The sequence below is a fragment of the Rattus rattus genome, chromosome 13 (genome assembly GCF_011064425.1).
Source record: "Rattus rattus isolate New Zealand chromosome 13, Rrattus_CSIRO_v1, whole genome shotgun sequence".
NCBI lineage: Eukaryota > Metazoa > Chordata > Mammalia > Rodentia > Muridae > Rattus > Rattus rattus.
The window spans coordinates 17,131,523-17,144,966 of record NC_046166.1 but is presented as its reverse complement, the minus strand read 5'-3'; the positions used below and the strand labels follow the sequence as shown (position 1 = coordinate 17,144,966).

Sequence of the window (13,444 nt, the reverse complement as noted above, 5' to 3'; positions counted from 1 at the left end):
AGCAAGTTTGAAAGATAATTTTAGGACGTAAAAAGTCAAGCTAAAATTTGTCCCCCATATTGGAAATGGCCAGATGAGCAATTAGAGACACCTTTATGTAAGTCATGGAATGTAAAAGGAAGGCACTCCAGATAGAAAAAAAGTATCTCAGTGAATCTAAAATTGTTCCTTTGATAATAATAAAATTAAAAAATTGTGGCTAGTTAGTTGACTATTCACTATGAGACAGTAAAATTCAGTCTCACCTGTGTATTCTCATTAAAACCTTTCAGAAACAAGTCCTGACCTCAGCATTTAAGGCAAAGGTATCTGGCTGCTCCTGGTTGCCCTCCTTCTGCACTGCACTGCACTGATGTGGGTGGTATCATCAGCAATCTATAGATGTCCATTTTCCCCACCCCAAGTAAAACTTGTAGCAGGAATAAATGCTAAAGCAGAGGAAATGTTTCAGCAGATAAAGCTAATAAAATATTACTTTGAACATGTCGTGTATACAGAGAGACTATGAAATGCTCAGCTATGTCTGATTTCAGAAAATAGCTGGCTTGTTTAGCTCTGTGACTGTAAGAAGAAAAAAAAAACAAAAAAACAAAACAGATGACAATAAATGCAAAAGATCAATCAAACCAGATTAGCATCTGTAATAATAATAGAAATAAATGAAAATAGAGTGAGTCATGAGGCCAGGGGAATGCTATGTGTTATATTAAAAGTCCACCAGGTACCTGAAGGACAACAGAACCTGATCCTGCGCACAGAGCTCTTGACATACATGGTAGATACATGATGAAGGGTGTTCAGGTGATGTTACACGGGGTCACAATACAATGTATAGACACAATACAGGGAACCATGACACAATGTACAGATGTAAGTTCTAGAGAGACAATATCTAAGCAGACATTCCTACTCTTATTGATATAATATCCTCGATACCTCTGTATCACTTAAAAATGAAAATAGGTTACAAAATAATGATGCTCTGTTCTTGAAAGAAAACAGCGGAGAAAAGAAGGAATATGGAAGAACAAACATTGAAAGAAATTTCCATGAAATTATATTTAAGGAACTAGATTTAACATTAAAGCCATTGTTCAAATGCATACCAGTATGTGAAATAAGTTCTACAATAAACAACCCAAAGCCCATCAATTTAACACATATTGGACAGAACTTTCTGTGCCATCCATAAATGTGTAACTGTGGTTTACAACTGGATTTCTTCTTATCCTCCGGAATGGAAGGCTTTGAAGTTGGCTGAAAAGTATCATAGACACTGCTCCAAGCCTACATAAGAAAAGGTAAAATCCCAGTACAGGAAACTTTCTAGAGAAACTTCCCACAGTAAGTAAGGACATATGTGAAATCTGTCTTTCCAGATAACAGGGATCTCCTAGGAGAATTTATAGCAAAACAAGAAAAACAAGAGCATTTCATTTCCACATTCACAGAGTTAAGTAGGTCAGATGTAAAAACCAATCCAAAAACACAGAAAAAAAAACTTATGAAGATTAATTGAATTAAAATTAGGTTAAAAAAAAAAAACAAACCATGTGCTAAGAAGGAGAAAAAAATGCACTCATGATCTATAGAAGGCATCATGAAGAAGGTGAAATGCCATCCTCTAAAAATCTAGCTAATGCCTGAGTTCTACCCAATGTAACAATGTAAGAAAATAGAAATATACAGGATGAGTTCATTATTTTCTTCTTTTCATAGACAATGAGCTGTCTACAGAGGACATAGAAACAGACACTAGTCATTAAAACTGAAGAGAAGAAAGGATGTCAGCATACAAAATCTTGCCAATTTTCAGCTAGAGTGAGTTAAAAAATACAATTCTAACATATTTCTGTGGGAAGCATATGATATAGCTCCTTGTTTTATTGAATATATATGTAAATAGCATGTATAAGTAAATATGTACTATAAGTATAAGCACATATACAATAAAAATATATGAGTAATCATATAAAAGGACAAAGCATTTTCTTCCCAAAGACTTCTAACATTATATAACATAATTTATCAAATTACCTATTAATTAAATATGATAAGGACCAGAACAATTTTACAAGTAACACTAGAAAAGTGAGTGTCCACATGAAAACAATTATATATATTTTATATTTTTAAAAACAAAGATCTCAGATAGATTAAAGCATCAAATATAAAAGTCAAAATATTAAGAATTTAAATGAAATTACAAATTAAAAACACGAAGTTAAATTAATTTTCATCACTCATCATTAAATCATTCTTAAAGAGAAAAATTAAAAATATGTGAGAAATGCTTTAATTATAATAAAGGAACCATATTTTCTTGAAAATAAAACACTTTACAGTTTATGAGCATAGCTTTAAAAAATTCTTCAAGCAAAGATGGCCGAACAAAAGTTCATTTTTTTCTCATGAAACCAAATTTGGAACACTTCCAAGCAGTCAGTAGATAGAATTCTAAATCAATACAATAAACAAAACTCAGTCAGAAATTTCTAGCAACTGAATATCATCCATTCAAAATTATGTGGGAAAAGTACTTAAACAATGTGTCATATTCAAGGTTAAAAAGAAAACTATAGAAACAATTTTAGGAGAAGGACAGTTAAAAAGTCAACACATCTGAAAAGATATTATTAGGGATTTGTGTAAAAAAGGAAGATGTCATGTTTGTTTTATAAAACTTGTGTTGGTGGAACAAAACAAGGAAAATATAGCCCTTATATATGCAAATATCTTAAAGTAAAAAGATGTCCAACTGAACCCTTAAATAAAGGTATGTTCATTTTGATTATTAATTGGTAAAATAGAACTCAATAGTTTCAAGAGACTGGACCCTTAAAATACCAAGTAAATACTTGTGGAAACTTTACTATGAGACCACAGCACTCCTACAATGATTTCTTGACATTTCATTTATTTTGAAGTTTAGGAAATATTTTAGAAGTTCAATAAATTTTAAAAGGCTAAAAATAGTCGGATATTGAATCTGGAGTTCATAGCAGAAACTAAAAAATGGAAATCAGTCTCCCAAATGGACAACAATGAAATCATATAGAAAGCATCTCATACACACACGCACACACACACACACACACACACACACACACACACACACACACACACACACACCATGAGTTTAAGCCATGAAAATTGTAGATGGCAACATATTATAGTCTTTAATTTCTCCAAATAGTGTCCTCTGCAAATAACAGGGAAGGTTTTACTCAGCAAATGCTTCCCTAGCGTGATCTCTTCTATATTAACCAAGCTGTTTTTCAGTCACATGTGCCACTATCAACTGATCTGTCTCCCTGTACTTGGCTGTTTTGTACTAGTTCATTGGTTTTCTCTAGTTCCCTGATTCATTAAATTTTTAAAAAAAATTTTTTTTTCAGAGCTGGGGACCGAACCCAGGGCCTTGCGCGTGCTAGGCAAGCGCTCTACCACTGAGCTAAATCCCCAACCCCCTGATTCTTTAAATTCCCTTATTTCCTATTTTAATCTTAAAGAATTGGTAATTCAAAAAATTAAGTATAATTAAGTATAATACAACAATAAATACATGCTTTAAATATATATATTTAATGCTGATATATAAGTATATATGTAAATATATATATATATATTTAAGTATCAGCATTGTTCTAAAATGTTTCTTCCCTTAAAAGAAATGCAAAGTCTACACAGTCTAAGCTTTAAAATATGATTTAGTAAATTGGCAAAGTAGTTTAGGGGCAAAGGTTCTTACCACCAAATCTAATAACCTAAATTTGATGCAGGAAACCTCTTTGTTGAGGGAAATAGTCAGATCCTTCAAGCTATCACCTGACCTCCCCATGTGAACCATGGAAAATATAACTAACATCAGAGAGGCTTCACCCAGCAATTGATGGAAACTGATGCAGAGACCCACAGCCAAACAGAAAGGGGGTCTGGGGAATCCTGTACAAAAGGGGGAAGGATTGAAAGTTGTGGTCAAGGACACCACAAGCAAACCTACAGAATCAACAAATCTGGGCCCACAGGGGCCCACGGAGACTGAACTGCCCACCAGAGTGCATGCTGGTCGCGCATTTCAGTCTCCATGTGAGACTCCTGAAGGAGGAGCAGGGGCTGTCTCTGACGACACTGCTTGCCTTTTAATCACTTTTTCCCCAAACAGACTGCCTCATCTAGTCTCCATAGAAGAAGGTGTACGTAGTCTTACTACAAATTTGGCTGATATCCATGGGAGAACTCCCCTTTTATGAGAAGGGGAGGATGTGTGGATGGGGAGGGGGATAAAGGAGGTAAGAAGGAGGGTCTGGGATGGGGAGAAGAAGCTGTGATGGAATGTAAAGTAAATAAATAACTTAGAATAAAATGTTAGAATTAACAAAGATTTATCTATACAATGCAAAGTTAGCAGTGGAATCTAAACTCTGTGAATCTGATCTTGATGACTGGTAAGTGTTGTTAAACATGATAATATTCATGGGTCATGTACATGAGACATTCTGCAAGGCTGGTTGACGGATTAGAACTTCAGTGGTTGCGGAGAATTGGAGTGTTGTAGGTCCAAGCCCAAATCACCGTCAGCTATCTTATTCCCACATACAGACATTTATTGCCACTTTTATACAACCTGTCATCCTGTGACTACTAGTTAAATCCATTTGGAATACATAGAGAGAACCCCGCCTTTGCTATCAACCACCTACCTGATATTTTTACCAGTGTTTTAGAAAACTGCCTTGATTTATGACTATTGCTCAGTTACCATAAAACTCCATGAAACTATTACCACATTGTAACAAAGTATTCGTTGTAACCTGAATTAGGGTTTCTGGTCTGCGGTCACATACATGTGAGGCTCTATAAAGGTTTGAGGCAAAGGTTTGGAATAGCAAACATTTTAAATCAAACAGAAAACACTATAAATAAATATACAGAAAGTAAAGCAGGGCATGTTTTCAAGTTTCTGAAATGAAAATTTAAGAATTCCAGTTACTTGGGAATTGCCTCAGTGTTCATTAGGTAAGTGTGCTTTAGTGGAAAAAAACTGTCCTGTCAAAAGATTAATTATTTAATTTTGTTCTTCAGCCTGCTTCTACCTCATTGAAATGTACTGAAAGAATCTGGTTTTCATTCTAGAATAACAATGGGGCATTCATGTAAATGTTTACTTCCTCCTAATATAGGAGCAAGGGGTGTTGACTGAATTTTAGTTTGTGGCATGAACAAATATCATCTATCTGAACACGATTTTTTGAATTATTTTTGAAATGTCATCTCTTAGCTGACATAGCAAGTCATCTCTAAGTAATAAAATTTAATATGAGACTTGACTTCTATTCACATTTTGTGTGTTCAAGGTTTTCATTTCAGAAAGGCTAATATTGCTTTGCAGAAGTTAAACCCTCTTACTTTCAATTCAGTTGCTTTGATGTGCCTATTTCTTTGAACAAAAACTCTCTTTTTAAATGCTCGTTTGATATAGAAGCTTCTAGTTGCCTTGAAGTTAGTCCTGAAAGCAAATTGCTGATGAAGGTTTCTAGAGTTTGCAAAAAAGGGGACTTATTCTGATACGTTTGTTGTTGTATTCTTGATAGGCTAGATTTTACTTTTTTAAAAAAATCCTTTTTTGTGTGAATATTCAAAATTAGACAGCAGGAAACAGCAATGTCTAAAGCAGGAGAAAAGAGGAGTTTGGGAGGCAACTTTCTCTACACCTTCTGATGGGACGTGTCTCGTTTACTCTGCGATGCCCAGACAGTGTGGATGAAGACAGAAAGGGACAAGGCTTTTAAGGAAGGAGTTTATAGAAAAAGACTTAGGAAAACATTACTATTTAAAAACAGTTTGATCCAAAGGGGTTTGCTTATATTAAAGTGACACAGAAAGTAAAACAGCACAGAGAAGAATGAAAGCAATATTTTATAATTTGCATGAGATGGGTCAGTGTGATAGTAACTCACTACATGCTTTTGAGCTCCAAACGTTCTAGCAAGGCAGAATGATATCCCACAGCAATAATATGGTCCGGGTCATGGGATTAGGGGACAGGGGAAGAACGCTCTTGCCACACAGCCCCTAGAAAAGGTTTCCTTTCTTCCTGAGATTAGGTCTCTTATCAAGTACTGCACTGATGGCCTCCTTATATTAAACAATGTGTGTTACTGATTTTCTTATTGCTATAACAAAATAGCTGACAAAGCAACTTCAGGAAAGCGGGGTTTCTTTTGGGACACTATCTGCGGGCAGGGGAGGTATGGCAGCAGCACTATGAAGTAGCTGCTGGTGTTGCATCTACAGTGAGGAATCTGAAAGAAACAAATGCTGATGGTCAGCAAACAGCTCCTTTTTATTCAGTTGAAGACACAAACCTGTGAAAATGTCAACATACATATAGACTGGGCATTCCTGTTTCAGTTAACTTAGTCTAGAAATTCCCTCACAGATATGCCCAGTGAAATTGATGATCGAGATTAAACACACACATACACACACACACACACACACACACACACACACACACACACACACACACACACACACACACCCCAGCACACACTTTCTGACAGAATTTCTCTGTTTGGTAACAAACTAACTCTGGCAGTATGTTCTAATCCTCTGGCTTCACCTCATTCTTTTCCTTGTTGTATATTCACGGGCAATCTGTGTGTGTAAAAATGTCCTGGTAAAATTGTTTCCTCTGTCTCTGTCTCTCTCCATCTCTGACTCTCTGCCTCTGTCTCTCTGTCTGTCTCTGTATGTCTGTCTCTCTGTCTCTGTCTCTGTGTGTATGTGTGTGTGTGTGTTTCTCTTCTCTTAAGCAGCATCTCTTTCCTATCTGTTCCTATGAGAGTTGGGCATATCCTATTTCTGACTCTTTCTGTCAAATCTTTCTCTGTTTCATCATTTTGTCTGCCCCTCAATTGGACATCACTTTCCAACATGGCTGTTTCCATTTCCATGGACAACTGTAAATGTATCTTTATTTGCCAGATGTAATTGTGGACTTTAACTAACTTTAACTACAATATTTGGGATTGAAGGTATATACTAAAGATGTGTCTGTACTCTAGTCAGGGCCATGCCATGACTTGCCAGATCATCTCTTTGGATGTGATCCATTCTCATGTTGCTGGATTAAAATTCTTCTACAGGAACCAGAGCTGAGAATCATTTCACAATGCAGAAAAGCACTGAATGGATACTTATCTAGAAGTATGGCTGGCAAGAATCTCCATGTTATCCTTTGGGCTTGATAGACATATGGTTGGACACTAACTTTGATGTTTTCTGTTGAAGAGTACGGAAGGGTAATAGTCAGTTCTCTGAAAGTTGGTGTTTGGGCTTTCTAAAAAGTGCTTTATCAGAATAAAGGGGAAAAGAGTTGGCAATTGCTTATTAAAGGTTTTGCATGTCTCTAGTATGTGGTCCTTAGAACTTAGTGTAGTAAGAATGTTAAGAAATCCCTGGCTTGTGAGAGAACTTTGAAACTGATGATCCATGCATTTTTCTTGAGTCATCACAAAAATGGAAGACAGGACAAGGATCTCAACTCATTTGGAATGAGTTAGGATAAGGCAAGGGGTGCAAGATTAACATCCAAGAAATCTTCAATTCATATTATTTTCCTATATTTGCCTCTTTGACAATTAGCAGGAAATTAAGCTATGATTTTTTTTCTTTTCTTCTCAAAATTGTTCCTTGATACTGTACCAATGTTGACTAATAGACTCTCTGTGTAGTCCTGGATAGGTCCAAACTTGCATTCTCCTGACTCAGCCTCCAGTGCTGGGATTACAACCTTCATATGTCATGTTTCACTCTCCTTCTTATTTTAAATACACATGAAAACAAGTATTTATATCTTATTATTCATTTAAGTCACCTCAAAGTTTACCCCCATTTTCTTGCCCACTGCTACTCACACAGGTATAGCTTTTGTACTCTCTCTTGTCTTCTTGTCTCTTTCCATAGTCTTCCTGATGTCTAACCATCAGCCCCGTAGACTTGTTGTCATCCAAGGGTGCTTGCAGTATTTCTGCCTTGTTTCAAGGATTCTTAGGGTTGTAGCCATGGGATTACTGTTTGAGAAACAGAGAATACTTTGTTTGAGATCTTATGGAAGGGACACTTTTCAGAAAGGATAGGAGGGGCTCATTGTGCTGGTTTCTCTTGATGGCTTACATATCCAGAGAAGCCAAGCTTGATCTTTCACTGGTCTGGGATGGGAAAGGAATGGTAGGAGGATGAAGGAGTATTGCTTCTTGAGACTTCTGGCTCTCCACCAGGCTACCTTCTCTTTCTATCTCTCAGAGTTATCCTACAGCATCATTTTCCAAGCTTATAGTGTGCTTTCTAGGAAAGACTTGGCCACTCTGTGCCACTTTGTTCAGAGTAAGTGTCAGGCTGTCTACCAACATCATAGTTTCTTACTATTCTCCACTTCAAATTCTGATTAACTTCCATGATATGCAGGTAAAACACTAATATTATATAAGTCTGGCCTTATCAATAAGAGTCCTATGCTAAATACATAGCATACAAAAACAGCAATAAATTATTTTTTCTTAGATAGTAAAAGTCATTCTCTTCAGTAGATACAGCATTCCAACTTCAAACATAAAATCACAACCTTTCACTAGGTTTCTTTTCTTCTAACTGGCTTTTTAAAAATCTTTACAAAATAATTGCAAGTCTTTCTCGGGGCCAGCTTATTGAGATTCATACCCAAAGGCAAGAATAAGATATTGTTATCCATATCCACCAAGCCAAAATTCTACAAGCCTGGGGTTTATGTTGAAGAATTAACTTTCTCCATATTTGATGTATACTTATATTGTAGTGCCAGGGAATGCTTCTGCCTTCTTTATTGGGGATGAGATTATAGTCAGTCTTGTGTGGAGACTGATCGGGTTTCCATCCTTGTCAGGAGGAACTAGAGCAACAGACAAATAATCTGCAGAAACAGTTCCCATGGTTTTCAAGTATCTCAGGTTTCTGAATCCTTTAGGAGTTGGTTTTAGCTCAGCTCTCCTGGAGCATCTTTCTGTAATCCAAAGATAACATTCAGAAGTGTTTTCGGATTTTTCAATTCATCATGGTTTTTTTCTTCTTCCCTCTTTCTTTTTTGTTACTTTCAATATTGGCATCATATTGGAAACCCCCAGATGTTCTGTCTTCCAACTGCTTCTCCTCTATACATGGATATGTATACATACATGCATGTACATACGTACATACCCGTTTTCTGTATGTCTTATTTTTCTGCTCTTGTTCAAAGACAAGGTGCCACTGTGCCTTGCAGTTAAAATGACAAGATGCAACAGTACTGTGACAGCCTCCTTGGCTTCTTTCATCCTTGTCCTCATTGCCTCCACTCTACCCTGCTTCTAGGGAAGAACAATGACTCACCCCCAACTTGATCCTCATTACTTAGCAAAGTGCTTCTTGAGTGATCTGTTTTAAAGGGTAGCACATCATACTCCAAGTGTATAAAGAGATCAATTATGTTGTCTAGGTTATGAGCAGGAATCTGTGTCTAAGCTGTTCTTTCTTAGAGAAGTGGAAATTTTCTAGGAGTTAGAAGTTTTAGAAGGGCATTTCAGGTGATAGAAAGTGATTTCTTGGAGACAGGAAAGTGAGAGAGCTACCACCTGTTCTTTTCCTCCTAAAACAAAATGGAGCAGGCTCCTATGTCCCTGTGGACAACATCCATCTGTGTCTCTAAATCCATGCTTAGTATGCTTCTACAACCCTAAAAAAACGGTGTTTCACAGCTCCCTGGAGTCCACCTGCCTTTGCCTGGCCTGGTTTGTTTGTTACTGCACTTTTTCCCATGTGCAGGAATGAGGAATGAGTATCTATAAATCTGAATGTCAAAACTCAAATTCAAATGTCAGGACCATTCCACATCAACGGTTGCTTTCAATCCTGAGCCCAGCTCCTACAGACAACAAGGAGCTGGCAGAATCATTTGGACACATCACCATTTTCTTGTCAAAGTACATTCCCAAAACACCAAACCTAGACTGATGGAGCACTGTCTTCTGCCGGGGCCATGCAGCCATGAGTAAACCAGCTGGTGATGCCAGCCAGCAATTAAAATTCCTCTAGTGAGTTTTTAAGAATACAGTGAAAGATATTTTAGAAAGTTGTCCAACCAAGAGTGATGGTGCTTTTTATACATTTCAATGTTTTGTTGTCTTGTTTACATTTTCGTTAAAATTAGAAAATCTGGCATTATTCCTTTATTTACTTTTTTAGAAGAAGAAATATTCAAAATATTTTTGTGGAAGCAGTAGTTTTGGATTGCCTTATAATATGTGTCAGAAAGCAAAATTATAAAATTGAAAGAAAATCCTGGTATTTCATTGATGTTGGGGGCACCATAAGAGAAGTACTTTTTAAAAAGCAACATTTTTAGTTTTATAAGGAAGGAAAGGTATGTAAAGCATTATCTGAAGCTTTAAGTTAACAATTGATGCCATTTAACTAAATCTGTAGTAGAAACATGAATGGGTGTTTTGACATAGCTTTACCCAACATTAGTATTTTACAAAACCCATTCAAAGGAATTTGATGGCATTTAGACATCAAGGCTATGTATGAAGCACTTTCTCTCACCCTGCTCTAACTTCCTGCTGGTCTTCTTTTGTAGCTCCTTGTTGTGGGTTGGGGTTACATCTGACATCAGATACAGAATGACAATATTTGAGGGGACTCTGCAGATCCATGACTAAATCCCCCTCTCTCCCAATATGTATCGCCCCTGCAGGTTAGTGTTATTTTCAGAATACATAGTGAGAATCCCTTGAGTCTTGCAACATGGAGTCTTGATATTTTCTGACGCATTAATATAATTGATCAGGTGGAATTTGCATGTAATCAAAATGCAGTTCTTGGCCTGAAACGTTTTCTCATTAGTAACTATCAACCGGTGCTTACTCAGCTGAGCCATGCAATTTTTGGTTTAATAAAAGTGCAATCTGCTCATTTGTTTACTATGTTTACTCCCTAAAGGCTGAAGCTTTTGTGACTGAACACAATGTGTGACGAACAGAAGAGAAACTATTAGCTGTAGGCACTGTTTTGGTGGCATGATATTCAGTCAGTGTTGGCTGCTGCCCAAGTGACTGTTGGGCAGAATGGCCCAAGCTGCTCTCAAGCTTCAACTTCCAGGCCTCACAAAATAGATCTTGAGCTCAGACAAACACAGTGCAAATAATGTCCTGATTTCTGGAAATGAGTCAGGGGAACTCAGGTCTCACTCTGCATCCATCAGCCTTCATGTCTCGAGTGATACCTTTCTCCAAAATTCTGGACCATATACATAAAGTAGTGAGTGATTCATCACAGTGTATCATTGGTGCTAGACAAAGGGGAACTGGCCTCTGACCTCCTTTTCTGAGGGGAATTCACATCTCTCTAGACAAATGGTCATGTGGATTCTAATTACTGTTTCACTGCTGGAGTCAAGAAAGAGAAAATCAAACAGGCTGGACATTCCAGGAATAGAGGAGTAGCAGCATTAACATAGGCAATGTGGATTTTAAAAAATGATTCTCATTGTTTTGCAAAAATGACAGAAGAGGGAGCCCCAGAGCCAAGCACTACAACTACTGAATGCTTTCTTCTAGTCAAACAAATGTCCCAAGTTCTTAGAAAGATTGCAAATGTGGAGAAAGAGGAAGGAGAAAGGGAGAAGGACTAAAAGGAAAGGAAATACATATATATGTAATACTCGTGCAACTTTATTAAGCTACCTTAAGGGAAAGAGAATGAAAGCAGAATTGGGTATGCAATGAAAATGTACTATTATGCTGGTTTCAAAGCTGGGGTAATTGACTTCCCACCCTTTCACCCATTCAGGTTAAAGCTATCAAACTATAACTTAATTTCATGTACTATTTAATCAATAATTAGTCACGCTTGGTCTAGAACTGCAGGCCTGTAACCCCAGGTGCTTAGGAGAATAAGGAGGAATGACACTAGTTTGAGGCCAGAATGTATACCTCAGAGTGTGTGTTTTGAAATAAAAGGGAAAAGAAGACTAGGGATATGGCTCAGCAGTAGAACGCTTACCTGCCATGCAGGAAATCCTAAATTCAACCCCTAGTGTAAAGACCAAACAACCAAACAAGCAAAAACGAGCAAAGAAGCAAACAAAATAACTGTTTGATCACTCCCGTTTCCAAAGACTTTCTCAAATCTCTTGTGATCTTCATCTATCCACCACCAGTGTGTGAACTCTACCGACTGCTAAAATAGCCTTCTTTCAGTGACTTCTTTGAGTTCTTTATGATTTACCATAGGCGATGCCACACAGATTCATCTCAATTCGATGAGTGTGGCCAATAGAAGTTATTTTTCCTTCCTGGGTCAGCTGTCTCTCAGGGCAGTATGCTCTTTACCTAGTTATGATGGACACACATAAAAAGAATAGACAATTTTATTACGTGGTACCACATTCACTTTTTGTCCTGTTTCCCAAAGATTCCTTCTGTTACATCTTAACCCTGTGCATCTTGGACATGGAGCAGGGCTAGCTGATCTGGGCTCCATTAGAATCCTAACAGCTGTTGGTCAAATGGGGATCTATGGTGGTTTAAGTAAGATGTCTGCTAGGTTTGTGTATCGAATACTTGAGGTACTTTGTTAGTAGTACTTTTGGGGGTGGTTGAATCTTGTTGGAAGACATGTGAGTGTAGCCTGGATTTTAAAGACTTGTACCATTTCAAATCACTGTCTCTTCTTCATACCTTTAGTTGAAGATGTGAGTTAACTGTTCTAATCACAATGTCTGCCTTCCACCATGCCTCTGTTACATGACGAAGTTCAACTCTTATTCCCCAGGAATCAAAATCTCAAACAAACTGGTCCTTCTTTAAGTTACCATTGTTCAGGTATTTTATAAGAGCAAAAGTTATCTAATGCAAGACCACATGGGTGACTGGAGATGAAGAAGGTTATTAATCCAGTGTAAAGTCAGTCATCTCCCTGATTGTTGAATGAAGTGATGTAGAAGAAGGTCGTATAGACAGCATGGAAGTGGGAAACCTGCAGGATATCAGCAAAGCAGCAAGTTAAACCACAGATCATCAGCACCAGCATGTTTAAAAAGCTAACTGAATTCTGACCTTTCTCCAGTGTTTTGAAAGCAAAGAGTATATGCTTTGAGCCTAATATAAGTTAAATTCTTCTAAAACCTAGAGTTCCATAGAGCACATAGTCTTCTGAGAAACTACAGAAAAATACGGGAACACCAATTGACAGTTCCAGTGGAGAATCCACGTGCTAAGCTAAGGGATGGGCTGTACCATCCCTAAGATTCTTGGAAATCAAGAATCCAAGTGAAGTATGTCAGCAGGTATTGTCTACATATTGGATTCTGGCTATAGGAACAGAGAGAGGAACAGAAAAATTATGGACTGTTTATGCTTAATACTCT

The 13,444-nt window shown here is 37.2% G+C and overlaps 1 protein-coding gene across 1 annotated transcript in view; it reads left to right on the top strand.

Annotated features, from left to right (window-relative positions):
* The window catches only part of Nrg3 (neuregulin 3), a 1,080,436-nt gene that overhangs the window by 827,385 nt on the left and 239,607 nt on the right, over positions 1 to 13,444 (top strand). The gene's annotated exons all lie outside the window — the stretch shown is intronic.